The sequence below is a fragment of the Triturus cristatus genome, chromosome 10 (genome assembly GCF_964204655.1).
Source record: "Triturus cristatus chromosome 10, aTriCri1.1, whole genome shotgun sequence".
In the NCBI taxonomy this organism is placed as follows: Eukaryota; Metazoa; Chordata; class Amphibia; order Caudata; family Salamandridae; genus Triturus; species Triturus cristatus.
Window position 1 is genome coordinate 676,052,193 of NC_140593.1, and position 18,513 is coordinate 676,070,705.

Below are 18,513 nucleotides of genomic sequence, written 5' to 3' on the forward strand. Positions count from 1 at the left end.
GGTTCAATGGCCAAGGCAAATAACAACGGAGAGAGAGGGCATCCCTGCCTCGTGCCCCGCCCTATCCGGCAAGCCGACGAGATCGTCGCACCCGTCCGCACTCGCACCGTCGCCGATCTGTATAGAAGCTCCGTCCACTGCACAAAAGAATCTCCAAGTCCAAACGCATGAAGGACTCGGTGCAAATACGGCCATTCTAAGCTGTCAATCGCCTTCTCAATATCTACTGAGAGAACTGCCGCTTCAGGTGTATCAGCATGGTCCTCTCCTAGAATCTGTAAGAGTCGTCGCACGTTGATCGCAGTGGTTCTCTTCGGGATGAAGCCCGCCTGGTCGCTATGGACCAGGTGCGTCATATAGGTAAGAAGCTGGGTCGCAAGAATCCTGCTTAAAATCTTGTAGTCCGTCGTCAACATTGACAACGGGCGATATGCCAATCTAGACAGTGAATCCCTACCCGGTTTCAGCAGTGGAATAATGATAGCCTCTCGAGTAGAAGCCGGCAATCTCCCTAATTCTTTGGCCTCTCGGTATACCGCCCAAAGCTTGGGAGCCAGGGTATCAACATATGCTGAGTAAAATTCTATCAGCAATCCATCTACCCCCGGGGTTTTATTGCGCGCCATACATTTTATCGCACTACGTATTTCTCCTTCCATGATCTCCTGTCCCAGCAGCTCCCCCTGGTCCTCCTCGAGGTGTGGCAGTCGTACCTGAGCTAGAAACTCAGTCAACCCATCGTTCGTGCCCTGTAGCTTACTTTCATAGAGTTCCGCATAGTATGCCATAAACATCTCATTAATCCCTCGTTGGGTATACTCTGGCACCCCGTCGAGGTGGTCAAAGCCACGATGGGCGTGCCCCTCGGAACTGGACTCGCCAGCCATGCTAGGAGAGATCCCACCTTATCTCTCTCCGCATGCGCCCGCACTAGATACTCCTTATGATCAAAACAGCGTAGCCGCTCCACCGGCGCTGCTACCCCCTCTCGTGCAGCTATAACCTCATCCCGCATCCCCGGATTCCCCGGATCGGCCTTCTCCGCATGATGCAACCGCTGTTCCTCCCTTTCTATGTCCTGCAAAAGCGTCTTCCGCATTCCTGTCATGTTAGCGATACATAGGTCCCTTATCACCACTTTAAATGCATCCCATTCTAGACCCAAGTTCGTTGCTGTCCCCTCATTCTCGTGGAGACAGTGTTCTATCCCCGCACAGACCGCAGTGCGAAACACCAAGTCCTCCAGTGCTTCCGGGCGTAAACGCCAAGTGGGGATAGCAGGCCGTTCTCGGGACCACCTCAATGTCAGAAGCAGTGGGGTATGGTCTGATATTGTCCTAGCCAGATACTCACTACTGCGGACCAATGCATGAACATCCGGGGAACACAATACTGCGTCCAGCTGCACATGTAAATCATGCAGGAAAGAATAGTAAGAGTAGTCTCGCTCTCCTATATGCTGCACACACCATGTGTCAATCAGACCCCACTCGGTTTGCCAATCCTTTCTAAGTTTCGAAAACTTGTGGACAGGCGCCTGAGGCAGTGGTGGGTGTGATCTATCCAGCTCAGTATCCGTAACAGAGTTAAAATCCCCCCCAATAACACTGAACCTGTCAGGAAGGACGCCAGTTTCCCTGACAGTTTAGCAAAATAGGATTTCTGTTCCACATTAGGAGCATACACACTGCATAACGTAGCATCCCTCCCATCCAATCTTCCCATGACAGCCACATACCTCCCCTCAGGATCAACTAGGTGCCGGGGCGGTTGAAATGGAACCCCCGCCCTCACCCAAACCAGGGCACCCCTGGCAAAAGCGGGATACGTTGTATAAAAAAGCTGCCCTCTCCAACGGCGCTGTAACGCCTGGCCTTCACTTCGGTCCATATGGGTTTCTTGGAGAAAAGCTATCTGCACCCCTCGACGCACCAGATAAGCATGAACCCTGTGGCGTCGTACGCATCCCCCGTACATTCCACGTAATACATTTCAACTCAGGTAACGGTCCCATTATGCAACCTGTTCTCATATCGCAACTGCACTCTCTGTGCTGGCGCACAGGTGGTGTGAACTACCCCTGAAAACAAAAACACAACAACACTCCAAACCCCTCTAACACCCCTCCCCAGAACAGGCTCTAAACAGCTAGTACCCATCCAAGCAATCCACTTACAGTCCCTCTGGTAGCTACCAGAAAGTCACTCTAAAGTGAAACGAAGGGGGGGGGAGCCCAACGGCAAGAAGTTCCGGTCTGCTGCGTTGTTGCACCCCAGCGCCAAACCCCGCTATAAAGGAAACCCCAACCCCCCCCCCCCCCAGGGTGGGGCCCCCCGGAAAGCGGGCACCCACACATCCCGATCGATCCTCCATTAGGCATAGTAAATCAGTTAGTGTCTCCCCATAGCTCCCCCCAAGAACACCGCCACCAGGATTAATCAGCCCTCCTCACTATCTATGACATAAGTTCAGGCATCTACAATCTCATCCGCCGTCCCCGGAGTAATGTGCGGCATAACAACACTCCCCACCTTTGTTCCATCAGAATCAGTCCCTGCCGACCCCTCCTCAGAATCCGTCAGTCTCAACAGCGCAGTGTCGCTGGCCCAGGAGATCTCTGTCACGGCCTGCAGTACCGCCGATCTCTCACTCTCCGTTTGAGTAGTGGTGGGTTTCTGTGCTTCATGTCGTCTTCTCCTGGAGCGCCGCCATCGGCACGGCTGTGGAGCCTCCGCCGTCTGTCCCCCAGTGCGTCCCGCTGCATTCGCTCCTGCCCGATAGGATTCCAACCAACTCCAGGCCTTATCAGGGTCATTATGAAAGCTCGTTTTGCCATCCAATGATATCCGCAGCCGTGCCGGGAACATCAAGGACTATTGAATGCCTTCTTGACCGCCAGGAACGAGGCGCGCCGGTGCTGCACCTCAAAAGTGTAATCCGGGAATAGCGATACATTGCTATTGTCCACTTTATATGGGCCACCCGTGCGTGCTTTATGCAACAGGAAGTCTCTGTCCTTATAGTGGAGCAATCGGGCCACCACAGGCCTAGGCGGTCTCACAGGGGCCAGTGGGTGGGCAGGGACCCTGTGCGCTTGCTCCAGTGTGTAGAACAGCGTCAAGCCCTCCGGGGCAACCTCAGTGCGCAGCCACCGCTCCAGATAGTCTACCATACTATCTCCTTCGACTCCTTCTGGCAGGCCCACCACCCGTATGTTATTCCGCCTATTACGTCCTTCGGCGTCTTCGGCCCTCTTCTCCAACACTTGAAGCCTGCGAGTGACATCACTCATTTGAACATCCAATGCTTTCTGCGATGATACTAAGACCTCCAACGTAGTCTCAGCTTGCTTCACCCGGTCTACAAGCTTTGCATGATCAGCCCGCAGGAGCCCCAGTCCCAGCAACACCTGAGCAATATCCTGTTGAAGCGCCTCTTTCGTGTCCGTGATCGCTCGAAGTATCTGATCCACCTGCTGCTGCATCAGCGCCTCAGGTTGCGAATCCGCCATGACTTGCTTTCTCTGCTCCACTGGGTTGCTGTCCGGCTCCGGATGCGCCCCTCCCTGCCGACCACGCGGTTTTCCCATGGCTGCAAGTTGATCAATACCCCCACTCTAGCGACCTCCTTTCGCACCTCCTGTGCTTCAACAACGCTGATCCCTGCAGCTGTCCAAACCGCAGACACGACACGTCTCTAGCCCCCGGTGGTCAACGCACTGCTGGAAGCGCCGTCTACACCCTCTGTGCTCTCGGGGCCCCCACGAAGAAGAGTACGTTCCAGTGGGTCATGCAGTTCTCAATCTCCAGTGCTCCAGTCCCACCAGCGCCTCTATAGCTCTGGTCGCATTGCTCAAGCCACAGATGATCCAGTGAGACACTCCATGCTACTTATCCTGTGAAGACCAGCGTGCCTGTAATTGGTGCCTTTGCACAGTCAATCCTCACCTATGGCAAGCCCAATTCCAGAGAACAGCAATTGCCCCACACCGCCCCGCAGGGTGCTCAGCCATCCATGTCTTCAGTTCTGTGGCCTCCACATCAGCCGAGCACCCACGCCACCCCCGGCTCCTGCCACCAGTGCGCCAACTCCAGGGTTCAAAACGGCCTCACCACCACACAGCCTCTCAAGTGGGTCCCTCGGCTCCGCCCCACTGTAGGTCAACGATCATATCCCCACTGGGCCAAACAGCTCCCTGCAGTCCCACAGCCAGGGATTCCGAGTACTCCGCCTGGCCTCCCTCTCTTCTCCTGGATGTAGCGCAATGTAGAGCCACTCTACAGGCAACCCTGCGACCCCCCAAAGTCAATTAAGGGCCAAGGTCACCCCCCCACAGTGACGTTGCAGTGCCTCAGTGTCTCAATAGTATGTAGCAGCTGCCATCGTCATACCCCTCAATCAGGCCTATCTGCAGGTTTTCAGTGATCAGCGCACACTGCCGAGGGGAGCTCACCTCTCTGTATGCCTCCTACATGCAGGCGGTTAATAATCACGGACGTTATCGCCACAGACGAGGTTCACTTCAGAGGAGGTGCACACGTTAAGCTGCAATCGCACCCGGGGCGGCGTCCAATGGTAGCACTTCTCAGCATCGCTGCCGGCGCTGAGTCGTCTCCCGCGATCCGGCGTCAGGACCGCACAGCCGTCTCCGTAACGCCTCCACCACCGCTCCACTCTGCGCCGCAGCCGGGCGCCTCTCAGAACGTCTGTGCTCCGACCCCGTGCGCTTCGCCACACGTTTCAATATAGGAGGCAGGAACACAAGGGAGCCCACCGCAGGAGTCCGGTCAGCAACGCTCCCAGGAAGTCTCCTCTGGATCAGCTCAGAGCTCGGGCTGCCATATTGTCAATGCGTCAAGCGGACCCCCTCCGCTTCGGAGTACGCGCATAGCAACTAGGGGCCCCGGAACCCTCAATTGCGCTCGGCAGAGATCCCCACCTCCGGGAGGGCTCCCCCCCAGGGTCACCGGTGCGACAAACCGGTGCTCAATATAGGATAATTGGCAAGGGCGGCGCAGAGCTCTCAGCTCACACGACCGTCCTCATCGGCGTCTAAGCCACGCCCCCCAAGTGCACCCATTAGATTCAAAGATAATTTGAATAGGGAAGAAAGAACTGCCCTTCATAAACTATCAGAGTATCCTAATTTAGCCGTCAAGGAAGCAGACAAAGGGGGCAATATAGTGTTGATGGACAATGACTACTATATTGGAGAAATCGATAGTCAGTTGTCCGACAAAGAGTCATACACCAAGATCTCCAAACACCCAATGCAGGAAGTCAAGAGCTCCGGTTTGCTCTAAGACATCGAGGTCAAATACATGTTTAATCCAACACCAAGAGCAGCTTACATGTATACTCTGACAAAGATACCCAAAAATCTTACTGCTCCTCCTGGCAGGCCCATTACATCAGGGATAGGGGGACCAACAGAGCGTATCTCTGAGTACATAGATATATACTTAAAACCAATAGTAAGGAATCTACCTGCCTTCATTGAGGATACTAAGGATCTTCTCAACAAACTGGAAGATCTAGTTTGGACTAACAACCTTACCTTTGTCACCCTAGATGTGAGTGCACTATATACTAGCATTCCGTTTATCAAAGGGATGGAAGCACTCTCGTATTTTCTATCCAAACATGATGCGACCCTATACAAACACACTGTCATGCTTCTCGAACTCACGTGGCTAACAATTAATAACAACTACTTCATGCACAATGGGACCTGGTATAAACAACACTCTGTGGATGCCATGGGTGCTAAATTTTCCCCATCGTTCGCCAACATTTATATGGGCTTCTTTGAAGAACATCACATTTGGAAACTATGTCCACCCAACTTGACAAATTCCGATATATTGGGGTAGATTTATTGACGATATCCTAATGATTTGGGGGGGGGGGGGGGTGGCAGCCCAACTCTAGACACCTTCATTGAATGTCTCAATGACAATGACTATAATTTGAGTTTTACACACAATATTAACACAAATCAGATTGTTTTTTTAGACATCACACTGCTTGTCGAGAATGGCAAATTGGAGTGTAAACTATTCCGCAAAACTACAGCATGCAACTCTGTGTTGCACGCCAGCAATGCCCACCCTGGTTTTCAAATTCGTGCAATACTTTTTGGCAAAATGACTCGCCTAAGGAGGAATTGCAGTAACGGCAGTGTTTTTCAGCAGGAGATAACCAATCTGAAACATCGATTCCTTATCAGAGGATATGATCATACCACATTAGATAGAGCTCACACCAGGATCAATAGAATGAAACTTAAAGGACTTCTCAAGTTGAAACCAAAAAAGAGGAATGAAATAGAGAGGAAAAAAATTGCACTGATAACACAATACAATTCACACAGAAATAATATATTCAAGACAATGCAAAGACATTGGCATCTGTTGAAATTGGATCACGATTTAGATCCATATATTTCTAACAAACCCCGTATCACATACAAAAGGGGTAGAACCCTGTGTAACATACTTAGTCCATCAAACACAGGCAACAGAGGTACAGACCAAAATCGATCATGGTTACCAGCGAAACCCAAGGGTTTTCACAAATGTTCAATGTGCAGTGTATGCCAATTCGCTAAAAACAAAATGACTAGCTTCAGCTACAACACCGGGCAGATACCTCAAATACATCACTTTATGAATTGCAATACTAAATATATAGAAAACTTGAATCTAAGTGGCTAATCAAATTAACAACGGTTGACTTAGGGCTTAACACTGATAGAGAACTATATGTTTTCCTAAGGGACTGGTCAGATCCTGGGATATTAACATATTAATGGTGTCTGGCTGTTTACCAGGCACCAGTATAAAATAAGGAGAGGGGGAGTCCTACTCGCCAAAGGGACAGGACACGAAAAAAGACACTTCTGTCACAAACAAAATCCATTTGGGCTCCTATTCAAAGCATACGGGTACCCACAGTTTTCATACATACAACATACAAAATCATCAGCAATCATAAAAAACCAGAAAAGGATAATATAAAGTTCTGTTTTTATTATATTATATATATAGATATTTCTGGTATAAAATACAAAAACGTGCGTGCAATAAATTCATAAAAACACATCCAGAGTGTACATCAAAAATTCAATTTTACAAATAAATAAAAACACATAGTAAAAGACTGTAATAACTGATGGAAACAGAAGACCCAATATTATTTCATTGGCACCCCAAGTCTTACAGCCAAATGGTTTCGAGGTCAACCCAATTTTATATTGTCCTTATTTTCAGTGACTCCAGGTGATTTGTATGGGTGTCAACACACCTATGGGTCGTGTGACCCATTACTAAACCACAAACGATCAGATAGACTACTCACCCACCTATACTAATATGCACTATGGCGCTATACATACTTGGCTATAACAATGTTATACATAATTATGTGGTGTATATTTAGGCACCACTCCGGTACCATGCACAATCAAGTTCTCCGCCCGGTGCTCGCTTACACCATGCGCTCAACATAATTTGCCAGAGATAACTTTTATCCTTATGCATGTACACGTACAGTGACGCCGAGCATATTTGGCCATAACAATGTTTTTCATGAAATGCGGTGTCCATTAAAACACCACGTCGGTATAACGTTCTATCAAGCTTCCCGTTCGGTGCTTACTTTATACATTTAACTAATCGAGTAACACTACAAGATGGCGGTTGCTTTTTCCTAGCAACAGCGCAGACTTCGGCCCCTGTCACATGATCATTACGTTTTCACAGATCATGTGACGCGTGATCGAGACTTCAAATTTCCAAGATGGCTACAGGTGCTTTGCTTCACTTTATGCGAGCGGACCTCCATGCCACTAGGTGCTGTGGACACTCTTACAACTTGGGTGAGTACATTGCGACGTCTCTAAGGACGCACTTCCATTGCCGCACTCACTGTTAATATGCCCATTCACTTGGACATTGTCTTCTATTGTCAGGTACATTCTTATCATGGATCTGCACCCTTACTGTTGATCACCAACCTGATTAAGTATACTCCAATCAATTTGCCAGACGTCATACATATACAGGGGCCAGAGCTCTTTAGAGGTACGCCAATTGATTTTCAGGGGGTTGTGTCTTCATTTGGAGTTACGTCTCTTTTTTTCAATGATCTTCAAGACATTGTTAATTTCTATTATTTTCTCATGCATTAGGACAATATTATATTGGCAGTGAGCCTGTCCATTGGAAACCCATGACTCACCATTGTTACTAGATGAATACGACATATAGTTCTTTTGGGCGAGTGTGACCACTAGACATATATGCAGGCACTGTGACGCGTACCTCCGATCTATATATTAGCACACTGGGGTCTTCTGTCTACTAACGCTTGTCAATACTGTGCTCTAGACGTTTGTCATTGCTTCCAATATATTCGCACACTGAAGTCTCTTGTCTATAAACATTTGGTAACACTGTGTTTTATGCTTATGCTATTGCTTCTAATATATATGCCTAGGTGCAGTGGAGGCCCTTTCTCCGCTGTCCTAGCAACGGTACAGTTGCCCTTGCCCTTGCCCCATTCCTGACCGTTTTATTACGTGTGCACTCAGGATGGAACGGAACAAGGGTTACGTTGATGAGACTAGAGCTGTACCTATCACATTCTTGATAGGCCGGGTAACAATACGCAGGCGCGCGTTACACTTAGGTTTTTAGTGACAAACATGTGGCTATTTTCATATAGTCTTCTATTATTGTGTTACTTGTCCATGGACATATCCACTTAATCTCTCTACTCAGTACAATTAGATCTGCGGGAATTCCATCGGATACTCTTGGGAAACGTAACATGCAGTCGGATGTACTTCGTGCCTTTTCGATATTTCAATCAACTGTTGCTATATTCCCATACCGGTGGGTCTTTTTTGATTTTTTGTTGGACGTTTTCACAGCGGTGTATGGTGCCAGGGCACACAGTTGAACTATAGGTAATACTCACATAGTCCTCCTTTTGGGAACACTTCACCGGTGTCTGTTTGACTCCTTTTGCAAATCTCTTTGCATGCATATGAGATTAGCTGTACTCTCTGCTATGCTCCTATTCTCCTGCCCTCTAGAGGGTTTTTATACCAAATGTCACCTCGATCTCTTTTCTCCATAGATTGTTTTTGGTACATAATGGTTATTCCACAGTGAAATGGTTATAAATGATGAGGCATTTAAGGTTGAATCCTTGTTAACTTCATCTTAATGGCTCTGACAACGAGATGGTTGTGAATCCTTATCTTTTTGTAAATAGGAAATTTTTTGTAATTTGTATATATATATACATGGAATATTTATTGTATGATATTTACTCTTCCAGCCTTGAAAAGTCTGAGTACAGACGAAACACATGTCGGCTAGCTCGTGTGCTGGGAATCTTTATAAAAAGAACCAATAAAGACAAGGATCTGAAAATTGTTTAACCTGGTTTGGACTGTCTATTGGTTATGTATAATACTGATCGAATCAAATTTTTCTGAGTTGTTTAGATTCATATATGAATCTGGTCTGTGTCTTGAATTCATCCTATACTATGTTTGGACTGACAAATAAATAAAAGGGTGTGCTGCAACAGCTTAAATTGGTTTTATACTTAAAACTTTGTCTAATAGTACATTATGCTCATCCTTAGTTTTGGCGTGGATCATAATTTCATCTTGAAAGCTTTGAACACACCGCATACCATCAAACAACATTTCCATCAAGCGCTGAAAAACACCAGTGGCTGACGCTAGTCCAAAAGGCGGGGCTCAGCGCATTGCCGGAGGAGGTCCGGCTCCTTCTTTTCCAGGTCTCTATCTGGCGGGTTCTCGGCGTGCGGAGTTCCTGCTTCTCCTTCCGTAATGGGGCCACTCCACGGTTTTGTGAGTCCTGGGCCGACGAAGAAGGTCTGGATGTCGCAGTCTCTTCTAGACGGTGTTGTTGCTTCCCTCGCTGGATTCCGGTGTGGCGCGCCGATTCCCAGAGTTGCTTCCTCTTTGAAGGGAAGGAAGTCATGTGACCATGTCACATGATCAGCGTTCAAGGCAGGTTGCTGAGGGAAGTTAAAGGGGCAGTATCCATCCTCCGCGGGAGCTGGGGCCTGAAAATAGAGGAGGGGTTCGGGGGAGAGGTAAGGAGGTAATTGTTCATGAGGTGTCTCTAAAGAGGAGACATCGTCCGTGAGCAGCCCCTCGTCACAACCTCATACATTTCTTTCCCTACGCTGGACAATTTACAAAATTACCCAGGTGAGTCTTAGATCCACATCTATAACAAACAGCATTTTTTCTAAATGTTGGTTTAGCAAATCTGTTTTGCCCTAGCGGAGGTCAATCTTTACTTTTAAGAGTTCCCCTGGTTGCTCTAGGCCTGCTCTATAGTCTCCTTGAAGGGGACCTTGCTCAGACCTCGTGAGTCTGCACCAGTAGCTGATTTGTTCATCTTGCGTGGGTTGCGGTTGCCAAGGCTTAGTGGATCCAATCTGGACACTAACACCGCAGCGACCCTCATCCTTCGTGGGACAGTCGCCCTCCAGAAGCTGGCCTTCCTTGAATCCTCCCGGAGCCCGTGGCTGCAGATCCAAGCTACACCTTTTTCCACTTGAAGCACCCGACATTGAAGGGCTCTTTTCCTTGAGCTCCCTGGTCACTGTACCGTGACCCGGACTCTGTCCCCTCTGCTTTCAGGTTCTCCTCTACAAGATCTATGACTTCAGTCTTCACGACATCATCAACGCTTTTGGCTAGCAGCAGCTTTGTACATTTTCCCATTGAAAATCAGCCCGCGACCCGACATCGAAAACGACCTATGCACCCGGCTTCCCTGGGGCAGGTAACAGTGGTACCTCGGTACTCTCATGGTAGTGGGCTCCTCCAAAGCTTAACTCTAAGCTCCTAACTTTGAACTCCTGCTAGAAGTGTCTTTTATCTTTAAAAATCAAACCCCGACATTCTTCATAGGCTTTAATAGAGATCCCGATAGCAGCTATTACCACTGCATGCGCCTCCCGTGGGTCCCCTTCCTCATCACCTGGGGTGGATTCTTAAGGGGCCAGCGATCCTAAATGCCCTAGGCATTGTCTGTAGAATTGTCGTGGTTCTTATACCACTTTTTTAATATATGGTTTGGTCCCCCCCTGGGGCCCTGTGATTCCAGTGCTATTTATTGTATCTATAAATGCTTGTTTGAATTGTAACTTTACCTCTAGCCTCATAAAGAGACTTGTGGGATTCTGTTTAGAATAAATACATATATTTTATATATATACCTGTGTGGACTACTCTTTCATTTGGTCATTCAAGAGGTTATCCATGGTAAAATAATAAGCTTAACACTCCTTCAAGACTTAGCCTGAAGGCTGCTCTCCACAGCTACCACTAGGATAGCTTTCTTTAAAGGTTGTCTTTAACCTATCACCTTAAGAGTCGACTTGGACTGGTGCAAGGTGGCCACTATAACTAGTGACCAGCATATGCCAGGCCAACTTCTCACAGGACCTCTGCCAGCAGACTGGATACCCTTAGTGATTGAGTTCAGAGCCACAATCTCTGTGGAACAAAGTTGAGGACCCATCTCCGTGGGCGGGCCTGTGCCAACAGCTCTTTCAGTGTTTTGTCGATGCTTTAGACTCTAATAAGTCCCACATTTACCTCCAGAGGTACTGCATTTATGAAAGATGCAGCAATGACAGTCATTGTTACAGACAACATTTAAGGCAGGCCTCACAAGTCATGCAGAAAGCTTGTAGTCCGTCCAAATGCAGTGTTAAAGTACTCTCAAATCATGCTCAGAATGCCAAACGAGGTATGCCCTGAGAGACCCCATATGTCCTTGCAGCGGAAGAACCCGAAGACGGAGGCGGCCGAGGCGGGAGGAAGGAAGGAAGCACAGCCCCGGGGGTTGTATGTCATCTTTGGGCAGGAAATGACTGGCGACGAGACCCGCTCGTGGTGTCGCCTGGAGCTGAGCGGGCAGAGGGAGCGGTCCCTGCTCCAGGGTCTGTGCCAGGGGGCCATGGGGTAGCGGGCCCCTGCCGCAGAAGAAGCTGAGCCGGGTGTGCGTCAGCTGGGGGTATGGGCGAGGTACAGCCGCAGCTAGGGAGGGGAGAGGGCCATGGGGAAGAGGGGAGACTGTCCCTCCGCAAGGGGGCAGTACGCCCTGCTTCTCTGGACGATGAGAAACTCCACACGGAGGGGTGCAATGGGCAAGAGGGGAAGACGGGGCAGCGGGACCACTGGTCAGGAGAACAGGTGCAGCACGGCTCAAGGGTGGAGGGGGAGCAGGAGGGAGGACAGCAGGCGCTACAGGGTTCAGGGGTGGAAGGGCAGCTGCAGCAGCAGGGAGTAGCACAGGTGCAGCACAGCTCACGGGTGGAGGGACAGCTGCAGCAGGAGGGAGTAGAACATGTGCAGTACAGCTCAAGGGTGGAGAGGCACCTCCAGCAGGAGGAAGTAGAACAGGTGCAGCATGGCTCAAGGGTGGAGGGACTGCTGCAGCAGGAGGTAGCATAACAAGTGCAGCACGGCTCAAGAATGGAGGGATAGCTGCAACAGGAGGGAGCAGAACAGGTGCAGCACAGCTAAAGGGTGGAGGGGCTGCTGCAGCCGGAGGACAGAGAACAGGTGCAGCACGGCTCAAGGGTGGAGGGGCAGCATGAGGTCGGAGAATAGGTGCTGCAGGGTTCAAGGGTGGAGGGGCAGCTGCAGCAGGAGGGAGAAGAACAGGAACAGCACATCTCAAGGGTGGAGGGGCTGCTGCAGCTGAGGAAAGAGAACAAGTGCAGCACGGCTCTAGGGTGGAGGGGCACCTCCAGCAGGAGGGAGTAGAACAGGTGAAGCACGGCTCAAGGGTGGAGGGCAGCTGGAGGGAGAACAGGTGCTGCAGGGTTCAAGGGTGGAGGGGCAGCTGCAGCAGGAGGTAGGAGAACAGGTGCAGCACGGCTCAAGGGTGGAGGGGCAGCAGGAGGAAAGAGAACAGGTGCTGCAGGGTTCAAGGGTGAAGGGGCAGCTGCAGCAGGAGGGAGGAGAACAGGTGCTGCAGGGTTCAAGGGTGGAGGGGCAGCTGCAGCAGGAGGGAGGAGAACAGGTGCTGCAGGGTTCAAGGGTGAAAGGGCAGGTGCAGCGGGGCACTGTAGAACAGATGCAGCAGGACTTAGAGATGGAAGGGCAGCTGCAGCATGGTACTGGAGAACATGTGCAGCAAGGCTCAAGGGTGAAAGGGCAGGCGCAGCAGTAGGGCGTGATTCTGGCGCCACAGGGCTTAGAGACGAAGAGGCTCCTGCACCTGGAGTCGGAGGCGGAGAGGAGCGTGCTGCAGACCAAATATCTCGGACAGAAGAAGAGCAGGGGCGGACACTCGGGTTAGGAGAGCAGAGGCATCCAAGCAGAGAGGAGCGGGGTGAAAAGTAGCCCGGATAGGAGGGATAGCTGTGTGCTGTGATAAATGAGGCGCTAGAGCACGAAGCGCTGAAGAGACCGCAGAGCACCGATGGGACAGACGAAGGACAAGGAAACCCCCTGCACTGGGCCAAGGACCAGGGTGACACCCTGCGAGAGCTGACGGGCTCGAGCAATGAATCCAGTCACGTGACCTACTTCCTGACGAGTGACAACTTCCCAGAGGTAAGCATGAGGTCAGTGGGTACCGCACCTCCTAACGTCCAAGGCTCAGCCCGGAGGGAGGAGGGGATTGCTGCTTTTCAGAAAGGTGCAGCAGTGAGCTAAACGCTCGTCGCTGATGTCTGCTGTAATCAGTTGTTCCCGAGTTCGACTCCAATAAAACCAGTCTATCCTTCCGTGGCAACAGTGCTATTAAACTGAGTAGTAATACAAAGACCTGTTACTAACAGCGCATGGAATAATCAAAAAAGAAGCCTGCGAGTGGTGCACGCGCGCGCGCCACTGCGAGTCATGTGCTTTCAATTATCGCGCCTGTGTCTGGGCACGATAATTGAAACCACATGGCCTATTGGTATCTATTACGCGTACCAAGCGCGTATTAGACACCAATAGGCCATGGGTGGAGCAATGCGCCCGCCTTTGGCCAATTGCCTGCAGTCTTTTATAAAATGACGCACGCAAAGGCCAATGGGGTAGCACAAAAAGAATCGCACACACACGAGCATGTGCAATTCCTAGGTCAGTGCTAAATCCCCATTTGTCACCTACTAAATATCTTGCGCTGCGTGAACACTGCTGCGCAGTGCAACGCTAGGCGGGAGACCTAAAAAGGGGGATAGGTTGATTCCGAAAAACTATAGACCTATCTCTTTGATAGATTCTACTGCAAAATTAAAGAGTCGACTGATTTTAAACAGACTGGAGTATTGGGCCCTAGAAAAGAATATTATCATTCCATGTCAGTTCGGCTTTAGAAAAGGGAAAGGCACTGTGCATCAGTGTCTGAACCTGAGCCTAATTATAGCAAAATACACGGCTGCAAAAAAAGGTCATCTCCATTTAGCCCTCATAGATCAGTCCGCAGCCTTTGACTGCGTGGCACAGCCTAGGCTGTGGCAGATCATGGAGGCAATGGGTATGACCTGAATATTATTAATATCAACCGTGACCTGTACTCAGGTGCTTCAGCCTGTGTCCACTATGGAAGGGATGGTGCGTGGACCAGGTCTTTTAAAATTGCAAGAGGTGTGAGGCAGGAGTGCATTCATGCCCCTTTCTTATTTGCACTCTACACCAACGGTGTAGAATCTGCACTGTTGGATTCTACTCCGGATGTCCCTATTATTAATTCAGCACAGGTGCCAATTCTACTATATGCGGACGACGCAGTGCTTTTAGCTCATACTAGTAACGCACTGCGTCGTCTAGTCCTGGAATACATGCAGTTTATGAATAATCTAGATATGAACGTTAATTATTCAAAGTCCTTTATTCTAGTAGCAGGCACAAAACAGAGAAATCATCCGCAAATTACTACTGAAGGGGGAAAATTGGGAGTTGTCGATTCTTTTAACTATCTAGGCATTATGTTTGACTTCCAAACTAATTGGCAAAAGATAATTGTTAATAGAGGGGCTCAGATGGAAAAGAATATTGGGGCCATAACTAAATTCATTAAAAAAAACGGGCTTAAAACCAATAGATTTAATAAAAACACTGTATCAAGCTAAGACTGTATCTGCTGCCACCTATGGAGCAGCTGTTTGGGGAACGAGAGATTGTGCAAAACTGCAGATTATCGAAGATAACTTTTTAAAAAGGGTCCTTTCTCTACCAAAGTCATGTGCCAACTATAAGTGCCACATGGAACTGAGAGCCCCTTATATTACCGATTAAATTGCAATGGCGCAGATTCTAATGTGGCACTCAGTATGGCGAAAGGAGATCCTTGCTTTGACAAGAGACATTATAAAGGATGTTTTGAAATTAGATGGGGTAGGTAACATCACCTGGTTAACTTATGTTGAATCCACATTGAAAGTAGTTGGGCTACATCACCTTTTTTTGGATCCTACTAATTGTTCTATTTCTCAAATTGATTTAAAAGCATAATTGCTTTCTAATCGTCAGATAAGAAGGAAGACTAAAAATATCAACTTGTCAACAGTAAAACATACCTGGCTTCCCCTAGTATAATGCAAATGGACATAAACACAATATATCTATCCTTCGTCACTAATTTACAACACAGGTACATCCTGGTGAGATTTCGTTTAAATTATATTCCTCTTATGTTGGGCTCCCCCTGTAACGTTTATGTTGCTTCTGACCTCCCATTTTGAACCTGTGATGAACGATCTGTACAGAATGATATACACTTCTTGTTCTTCTGTAAATTTTATTGCGATGAAAGGAAACAATTTATTATCCCCATTATGTGTAAAATGAACTTCAAACAGTGTTGTGTAGCCCTTTATTACCTGCAGTTACTATCTGACCCTTTTATCTGTTTCTCTCTGGCGTCCTTTTTGCTATCTGCATTAAAAAGGAGACGTACAATCGGCTAAAATTATATCCCGAAAAATGAAATGATTTTACTGTATTGTGTAAATAACTATGAATTTGTATTTTTAATGCAATAATTTTTTAACATCTTTTATATTTTAACTTTACTGTAATGCTGTGAAATGTTTCTTTTTAAATGTAATATACTTTTTATGCCTACATTGTGTTGGCGAAATAAAGTTATTCTGACTGACTGACATATCACCAAACTCGCAAGACGATGCTAAAATGCATAAACAAGCCATGTACTCTTCCAGAGTTTCATTTTCCTGTTACTTCCTCATGTAAAATGTATGCCGTTCCACCATTATACTGGGTGCCTCTGTAAAATGCTTTTCCAGCCTTTTCACAGCCTCTTCATACTCATTCAAAGGCACCAATTTCCTTGGAGCTACTTCAAACTCTGGTAAATGGTCGAAACTTTCTTGGCCAGCAACGCCTTAAAGACCATACATTAGGCAGTTTTCCTTTCAGGATCGAATTTTTTGCCATCAATTGCCACAAAATATTTCTCAAACCCTCTATGCTAGTTTTGCCATTTAATGTTAGGTTTTCCTTGCACTTGATTTGGCTGTTGAAATGAGTTAGAACTTGTCATAATGCACCCTAAGAACTGCTTGAAATATTGAATTAGTTAATCCTTTTTTTATTTAAAAAATAAATAAAAATTCTGGCAAGGCTTTTTTTTAAATAAACAAAATAGTAGGAGTTAAAATCCTTGAAATATTTATTAAAACTCAATTCTTCACTCTTTAAACAATGCCAAAGAACAATTGAAACGAACAAGAAAACGACTGTGATGTTTTCCTAGGTCGCTCTTGTTGCCATGGAGATACCAAACCAGCTGAAGCTGAACGTGATGCGGCCGTCAATTACGCAGAAAGCCCATGCGCTTGTTGAAATTGATGAAAATCCTGCACGCACCTGTGTACGTGCTGAAAACGTGCTTCACAAGCATTGAACGCACACGTGCTTTGAAAAACAGCTGATAACTCTGCGCGCACCTGTGCACAAGTTAATTACGCGCTAGGCGATGACGTTACAGTCACACGCTTGAAGAGGAGCTCAACACGAAGGTACAGCTTTAACTGCGCGCTAGTGCCGTTCCCGAACGTTCATTCCTGAAGTAACGGTACTCGAAAAATGATTAACTTATGCCTTAATCTTCAGAGTCTTTTTAAGTGTAGCTTACGCGCCTCACAACAAACGCCTTACTTTCCTTGATGTGTTATCTGCATGTCGTTGTCTCTTGTACTCTTCGCGTCGTTGTAACTTGGTGGTCCCGATGTTGAGAAAGTTCACCGGTCGTTGCCAAAATTGTTGAGATGCATGAATCCGCTAGGTGAAGATGTGTTTAAAAGCATTAAACTTTAATGCAATAAAATTACAGGACCACAAGCCAACACCACAAGAACGGTGTTACTCGCAGGGAGAAACAGCATATAATCATACAAATAACGACTATGAGTAGAACTCCATAACATTCTAAATCAATGACATTGTTCATGACGTCCAGAGATGAACATCATGAACAATGGACATCGATCAAGCCCAATGCAAGATAGACTTATTGCAATTTTTAGAAATACGGGAGAAAACGAGTCATATTTTAGAGGTTTTATTGGGTAGACATAACTAGTATTGTGTTTTTTTTCTTTACATATGGGCATCAGTGCACGAATTTGGGTTGCCACATTTCCTACAGAAAAAAACGTCCCTCTGCTCACTTTTTAAGATTCTGCAAAGGACCGGACACAATTCTCCAGTAGAACTTTATATGAAATTGTTTGTATTTATTTTTAACATGAACTGTCTGTCTTTATTTACTTGAATTACCAGACCTTGATAATTAAGGCAACTGTAGAACCCCTTTAAAAGTGTTTTCTTTTAAAATGTACAGTTTAAAGTATGTGCCTATAAGGGGGAAAAAATACTGGATTTAGATGTTTTTTTCTCATTTTTGGGACATTGAAATATGCCATGTCAGTATAAGATCAGCCAGGTAGCAACCCTATCCAGATTAACTTGGGCATTAAGAAATACTAACCTCCTGACTGCCAGGACCCCCACACCGTTCAAAGCACTTTAAAAAAAATGTTTGGTGTAACTAGCGTTTAAACCTTCATACATATTTTTTTCCTTAAAAGACACCCAAAAAAAGAAAACCACTGAACTGTTTCAAGTACTGCTAACATTTGGCTGGGGATGGAGGAATATTTCCTCACTGTACACAACATTTTTAGGAATGGTGATTGATGGAATGCTACCCGCACGCCATAAGTGGAAGGAAGAGATTGGGCGACAATTTCAAGGGATAGAGTGGAAGCGGGTTGTAGAACAGGTTCATAAGGTCTCTAGAAACACATAAATATATAAGTATACACAATTTAATTACTTGCATAGAACAGACCTTGCTTAACTTAATGTCGCAGACAGATGACAAAAGTTGCCCTGGATGTGCAAAGGTTGATATTAGTTTCAAACACATGGTGTGGAGCTGCCCAGTGTTGAGCTCATACTGGCAAATGGTAGAGTATGAG

General features: G+C 47.3%; 1 pseudogene; it reads left to right on the forward strand.

Annotated features, from left to right (window-relative positions):
- Positions 1-11,834: 11,834 nt before the first annotated feature.
- On the forward strand, positions 11,835-13,244 carry LOC146789891 (uncharacterized; annotated as a pseudogene).
- Positions 13,245-18,513: the final 5,269 nt, after the last annotated feature.